This window comes from Bufo gargarizans, chromosome 3 (assembly GCF_014858855.1).
Source record: "Bufo gargarizans isolate SCDJY-AF-19 chromosome 3, ASM1485885v1, whole genome shotgun sequence".
In the NCBI taxonomy this organism is placed as follows: Eukaryota; Metazoa; Chordata; class Amphibia; order Anura; family Bufonidae; genus Bufo; species Bufo gargarizans.
In genome coordinates, this window is record NC_058082.1 from 513,407,363 (window position 1) to 513,415,051 (window position 7,689).

General features: G+C 40.4%; 1 protein-coding gene across 3 annotated transcripts in view; it reads left to right on the top strand.

The window, feature by feature from the left end:
• SMPX (small muscle protein X-linked) overlaps window positions 1-6,706 on the top strand; it is a 121,173-nt gene extending 114,467 nt beyond the window's left edge. For all 3 annotated transcript variants that reach the window (XM_044283961.1, XM_044283960.1, XM_044283962.1), the window contains one exon: window positions 6,419-6,706. The gene's annotated coding sequence lies outside the window, so the exon portion shown is untranslated. The remainder of the gene's footprint in view (window positions 1-6,418) is intronic.
• Window positions 6,707-7,689: the final 983 nt, after the last annotated feature.

The window sequence follows — 7,689 nt, forward strand, 5'->3', positions numbered from 1 at the left end:
TGTCCCACTTATTACGGTGCTTGGATGTGCAAATAAATTTAAAAAGGTATTTGGGATTTGAAGACGTCACACAGGAGATATCCCGCAGGTAATGTCAATGCTGTCACCAGCGGCTAATGAAAAATTACAGGGAATGTCACAGGTATTTGGGATGAGGAAACATTATACAGGAGAGGTACCACCGGTAATGTCACTGTCCACAGCGTCTACGCAAAAAAGTACACTGTATGTAACAGATACATTTTTGAAGCGCACACGTTACACTGCAGATGTGGCACTGGTAATGTCACTGTCCGCAGCGGACACCGTCTATGGAAAAAGTACACTGGATGTCACAGATTTTTTGGGGATGCGCACACTTTACACTGGGGATGTGGCGCAGCTAATGTCGCTGTCTGCAGCGGCCTAACTATTGTATGCAATTTTGCGCAGGATGAGCTAAAAATAGATATTGCTGCCACACACAATAGTCCTTACAAGGACTTTAGGGTATGTAAAGTTTTAGCTATTTAGCGCAGTTTGCGTTAAAAAAAAGATATTGCTGCTGCCACACACAATAATCCTTAAAAGGAGTTTTGGGTCTGTAAAGTTTTAGCAATTTGGCGCAGGTTGGGCTGAAAATATAGATTGCTGCTGCCACACACAATAGTTCTTAAAAGGACTTTTGGGTCTCTGAAAAGTTTTGGTGGTAAAAATATTCTTAATTCACTCCCTACACTGTTCCTTCCTCAGCACAGGTCTCCCTGACTAAGAATGAGCCGAACATGCTTAATCAGGTGCTATATAGCACCCGACGATGCCTTCCGGCCAGCCAATCACTGTAAGGCCAGCAGCCAACATGGCTATGGCATTTCAGTGAGGGCAGTACTTACCTGCACGTTTATTGGCTGCTATCTGCCCTGAACAGTGAAAACCGGGACTCATCCCTGAACAGAACGCCTCTCCAACGTGCCAGACAGCATTGAATGTGAGCATTTGCCCATTCAAGTCGGTTACGAACTGCAGTCAGGTCCAGACCCCGATAAGGACGACGAGCATGCAGAGGAGCTTCCCTGAGACTGTTTCTGACAGTTTGTGCAGAAATTCTTTGGTTATGCAAACCGATTGTTGCTGCAGCTGTCCGGGTGGCTGGTCTCAGACGATCATGGAGGTGAACATGCTGGATGTGGAGGTCCTCTGAAACGCCTTTGGAGACTGCTTATGGTAGAGAAATGAACATTCATTGCATGGGCAACAGCTCCGGTAGACATTCCTGCAGTCTGCATGCCAATTGCACGCTCCCTAAAACGTTGCGACATCTGTGGCATTGTGCTGTGTGTTCAAACTGCACATTTGAGAGTGGACTTTTATTGTGGGCAGTCTAAGGCACACCTGTGCAATATTCATGCTGTCTAATCAGCACCTTGATATGCCACACCTGTGAGGTGGGATGGATTATCTCAGCAAAGGAGAAGTGCTCACTAACACAGATTAAGGGTCCATTCACACTTCTGTAATAATGGGTCCGCAAATTGCTGAAGGGGTGTGGACCCATTCATGTTCTATGGGGACAAAATGGATGTGGAGAACACACTATGTGCTCTCCACATTCACATTTCCGGACTGCGCCGCCGGTCTTCCGGTCCGCAGCTCCGGAAAAAAATAGAACATGTCCGGACAAGAATAGGCATTTCTATGGGGGGCCGGCTGGGTGTATTGAGGATTCCCAATGCCCTACGACATGTGAATGGACCCCAAGGCTACATGCACACAACCATATGTGTTTTGCGGTCCGCAAATTGCAAATCTGCAAATTGCGGATCCGCAAAAAAAATCTGATGACATCCGTATGCCATTGTTTTTTTTTTGGGTGGATCCGTTGTAACAATGCCGAAAACGGACAAGAATAGGACGATTTCTATTTTTTTTGCGGGGCTACGGAATGGACATACTGATGCGGACAGCTCTCCACAATTTTGCGGACCCATTGAAAAATCTTATCCGGTAAAAAAAAAACGGAATCGACATGGAAACAAACAATGTTCGTGTGCATGTAGCCTTAGACAGATTTGTAAACAATATTTGAGAGTAATGGGTCTTTTGTGTATGTAGAAAATGTTTCAGATCTTTGAGTTCAGCTCATGCAAAATGGGAGCAAAACCGAAAGTGTTGCGTTTATATTTTTGCTAAGTGTACAAGAAAATAAATTTAAAAATAGAAAAAAAAAAAATAGACATATTTTGTATTTCCGTGTCCGTGACGGCTGGCTCTATAAATATATCACATATTCCACCCCGTCTGATAAACACCATAAAAATGTAAAAAAAACGGTGCAAAAAAAATTCAATTTTTGTCACCTTGCATCACAAAATGCGCAACACCAAGTGATCAAAAAGGTGTCTGTCCTACAAAATAGTACCAATAAAACCGTCATCTCATCCTTCAAAAAATGAGCCCCTACATTAGAAAATCGCTCAAAAAAAAAATATATATAGCTCTCAGGACATGGAGACATTAAAACATAATTTTTTGTTTCAAAAATGCTATTATTGTGTTAAAGTGAAATAAATAAAAAAAGTATACATATTAGGTATCGCCGCGTCCGTAACAACCATCTCTATAAAAATATCACATGACCTAACCCCTCACGTGAACACCGTAATAAAAATAAAATAAAAACAGTGCCAAAAAAGCAATTTTTTGTCACCTAACATCACATAAAGTGCAACACCAAGCGATCAAAAAGGCATATGCCCCCCAAAATAGTACCAATCAAACCATCACCTCATCCCACAAAAAATTAGACCCTAAGGGCTCTTTCACATGAGCGGATGCCCTGCATGAAATCCACTGCGTGAAAGAGTACCAACCCCCGTTCCCGACAGCAGAGACACAGAGCATTAACATGATTGATAACGCTCTTTGCCTCTCTGTGACCTTTTTACTACAAAATCACAGTGAGATAAAGTTGTCGCTGTGATTTTGTAGTAAAAAGGTCATAGAGCGTCACGGATCATTATCAATCATGTTAATACTCCTTGTCTCTGCCCACCGGAACGGGGCTTGGCTGTCTTTCACGCAGCGGATTCCACGCACTGCATCCGATCGTGTGAAAGAGCCCTGACTAAGACAATCAGTCAAAAAATAAAAAAGCTATGGCTCTCAGACTATGAAGACACAAAAACTAATTTATTTTGGTTTCAAAAATGCTATTATTGTGTAAAACTCAAATAAATAAGAAAAAGTATACATATTAAGTATTGCCACGTCCGTAACAATCTGCTCTATAAAAATGTCACATGACTTATCCCCTCAGGTGAATGCTGTAAAAATAAATAAATAAAAACTGTGCTAAAACAACCAATTTTTTTGTTACCTTGCCCCATAAAGTGTAATAATAAATGATCAAAAAATCATATGTACCCAAAAATGGTGCAAATAAAAACATCAACTCTTCCTGCAAAAAAACAAGCCCCTGCACAAGACGATTGGCATAAAAAAAAAATATGGCGTTTAGAAAATGGAGACACAAAAACATAATTTCTTTTTTCAAAAATGCTTTATTATGTAAAATTTAAACTAGACATATTTGATATCATTGCGTCCGTAACAACAAATAGCACATGATTTACCCTGTCAGATGAATGTTATAAAAAATAAAAACAGTGCCAAAACAGCCATTTTTTGGTTACCTTGCCTCACAAAAAACACAATATAGAGCAATTAAAAATCATATGTATCCCAAAATAGTACCAATAAAACTGGCACCTTATGCCCTAGTTTCCAAAATGCGGTCAATTTTTGGGAGTTTCTACTGTAAGGGTGCATCAGGGGGGCTTCAAATGGGACAAAGCAGTTCAGCAAAATCTGCCTTACAAAAACCATATGGAGCTCCTTTTCTTCTGCGCCCTGCCGTGTGCCCTTACATCAGTTTACGACCACATCTTGGGTGTTTCTGTAAATTGCAGAGTCAGGGTAATAAATATTGAGTTTTGTTTGGCTGTTAACCCTCGATGTGTTAAAGAAAAAAATGGATTAAAATGGAAAATCTGCCAAAATAGTATAATTTAGAAATTTCATCTCCATTTTTCTTTCATTCTTGTGGAGCGCCTAAAGGGTTAAAAAGTTAGTAAAATCTGTTTTGAATAACTTGTGGAGTGTAGTTTCTACAATAGAGTTATTTATGGGGTGTTCCACTGTGTAAGCCCCACAAAGGGACAAAGGGACCAAAAAGTGGGTTTTGGAAACTTTCTTAAAAATTTTAAGAATTGCTTCTAAAATTCTAAGCCTTCTAGCGTCTTAAAAAAATAAAATGACATTTACAAAATGATGCCAACATAAAGTAGACATATGGGGAATGTTAAGTAATAAATATTTTATAAGGTATCACTTTCTGTTTTAAAAGCAGAGAGATTCAAATTTAGAAAGCAGTGATTTTTTTCAAATTTTGGATTTTCTTTTTATAAATAAAGGTAAAACATATTGATTCAAATTTACCATTAACATGAAGTACAATGTGTCACGAGAAAACAATCTCAGAATGGCTTGGATAAGTAAAAGCGTTCCAAAGTTATTACCACATAAAGTGACGCATCAGATTTGCAAAATTAGGCCTGGTCAGGAAGGGGGCAAATGGCCCGGTCTGGAAGTGGTTCAGTACCCTGAGATGGCCAGACATAGGCTGAGGAAGATTATGATGTGCATGTGCTAGCACTTTAATAGTTCAACCTTGGAAAAGGCTTTATAAGCTGGAGAAGGCTGAGGGTGACCCTCAAACTGAGTGACATTTAAGGCACAATATAACCCACTGATTACACATTCAAGAGGAATGTTCATCAACATAACTAGTATTGCCCTAGTCAAGTGTTTCTTTGTTTTTAGTGATTGTTACTATTTACCATTTGGTTCCATCACTGTAGTCAGATTGGTATGTAGGGATTAGACAAGTTATATTTGACAAGTTCATTACACATTGCACTTTATTTTCATCTGTATGTAACAACAAGGGCATTAGGACATGACTGAACATTCTGCCACATTCTTATATGCGGTGGCCCGCCACGTAATTCACTAGGACTGTATGTACTGTTAGTATGTAGGCTCTCATTAGCTCACAATACCCATGGCACTACTTTGTTATTTTTATAAGAGACATTACATAATTAGTAAGGTTAAATAGAGACAGGAAGACTGAAAAAGTAAACTCCGTTAACGTACTTTGGTCTTTTTGCTGATGGATACCTGTACACTTGATGCGGGTAGAGGTATCCAAGCTAATTAAACAAGTTGTGTACTGGATGTTTAGGTTCATATTGGTGGCATGATGTCCGTTTTTTACAAGAACCATGACTGACTTGGCAGATCTGTTATTGTCTGACATAATCTGGTATGTTACTTGTTTCCCCTATTGAGTTATGATAGATCCATCAGGTCCACTTTGTTTTTACTGGATATATAATGCAGCTAGCTATGCAGTCAAACACGGTGGAGAAGAAATAATGCAAGTGTGATCACAGCTGAACCCAGACATAATCTCTTCTTCACCCAGGCAGCCCTCTAAGTATTTCATGCTCCGATGCTCTCCATTGCCCTGCGCTAAATCGCGCAGGTAAAGGGCTTTTTCAGCAGATCCGATGACATACTGGGTCTCTGTATGGGAATGCTAGGAAGGGGCTTCTGCCTAGCAATGAGCCCGGTGATGTCACTGGCAATAATGGGCTTTAGCACTGCCCTAGCCTTTAAAACAGTGCTAGAGCCCACCCATTAGTTCAGTGACATCACCAGGAACACTGCTAGGCAGAAGCCTCCTCCTCGCAGTGTAAAAATATAAGCAAAACAGCCCTTCGCTGTATGAAATGCTCCAATGCTCCATTCAGAGGGGCTGCCTGGGTGCAGAAGGGGTTATGTCCGGGTTCAGCTTTGAACACGGACAACCCCTTTAAGAACACAAGACTCAGGATAACAGTCTTAGGGCTCATGCACACAAATGTAAGGGCCGCATGCCCGTGCTGCGGACCGCAAATAGCGGTCTGCGATATACGGGCACTGGTCAATGGAACTGCAGGAGCAGACCTATTGACTTAAATCCTTGTTCACAAAATGGACAAGAATAGGACATGTTCTATTTTTAGAAACGGACATACAACATGAAATGCACACAGAGTAATTTCTGTTTTTTTCAAACCTCATTGAAGTGAATGGTTCCGCATACAGATCTGTAAAAAAACAGAACAGAGAATAAACACATTTGTTGCATGAGCCCTTAGCCAGTAATAGTAAATCTGCCCCACTGTATTCGGCATCATTTAACCTATCTTGCATGAAAACAATGTAATAAACTGTTATGGTATAGTAAGCTTTGAGGAATGTATTGTAAGAAAAGCTGCAGTATTCAAAGATATATATGATATATTTTAACATGATATTATTTCATTTTTAGGTTAGTCGGAGCTGCTCTGCTAATAAGATCAGATGTGGAAGACTGAAGAATATTTTTTATATTTGTATAAAGACTGTAAACTACCGATATGCTGTATATTTCCATGCTGCAGCAAATAACTTATTTTTACAATAATATTGTTTCTTCCTAGGCCAGATTTCTTACAAAGTATTCACGATTGCCCCAAAATCTGGATCATATATGCTGTTTTAGAGAATAACACATAATGTTGTGTCAAAAAGCATAGCTTAAATTCAAGTTAATAATAAAACTGAATTGTACATGTTATTTTCTTATATTCTTTATTATTTCAAGGAAAACAATCAAAACAACAGGTATACAATAAAAGTAGATGGTCAGAGATTTTGACATTGCTCCTCGCAGATCATAAACCTGTAAAAGATTACAGAAAAATTGAGATATTTGTAATTTAAAGGGGTATTCCCATCATCAGTTTTCATACTTACCTGCGTCCAGCGCGACGTTCACTTCCTGGATTCGGCTGGGTTTGATTGCCGTCTTCTCCCGGCCGGGCGGCGCTTACGCAGAAGACTGAAGTTTTTCTCCCGGCCGGACCGTTCAATGTCCTTAACGCGCACGCCGCCGCGCATGCACCATAGTGACTTATTCCTGGCCTGTATAGTACAGAGCCGGCGTGTGCGTTCGCGGCTCTGTACTATACTGGCCAGGAAGAAGTCATCATGGCGCATGCGCGGCGGCATGTGCGTTCAGGACATTGCGCGGCCCAGCCGGGAGAAAATCTGGCCCGGCCGGATTCGACAGGCGAGATGTGGCCGTAACCAGGGGAGACGAAAGACAACAATCAGGTAAGAGGGGACTTATTTTCTCAAAAAGGGTGGGAATTGGGTAATAAAATGAATTTACAAAAATGATCACTGTCAAATCATTAACAGATTTAACAGTGATCATTGTGATGGGAATTCCCCTTTAATGTCCTAGGTGACGTAACACGGTCACGTTGTCGAAATTGCTGCTGTGAGACTTTATATAATATTCAAAGCAGTACTATTGAAGCCTCGTAAAACACACAGATCCAATGGAGAAAGGTGGTGGTGGAGGACAGAAAATGAATTAGAACACAAGGGGAGATATATTAAGAATGGCATTTCATATACATACATGTAAAAGTTTTATTGTCCTTATGAAGGGGGCAGTTCGCCCCTGAAATGCGTTGACCTTTTGAATAAAAGATTACCTCCATGGTAACATTTTAGCACGGAGTACGTTTCTGCATCAGCGCCGCTTGAAAG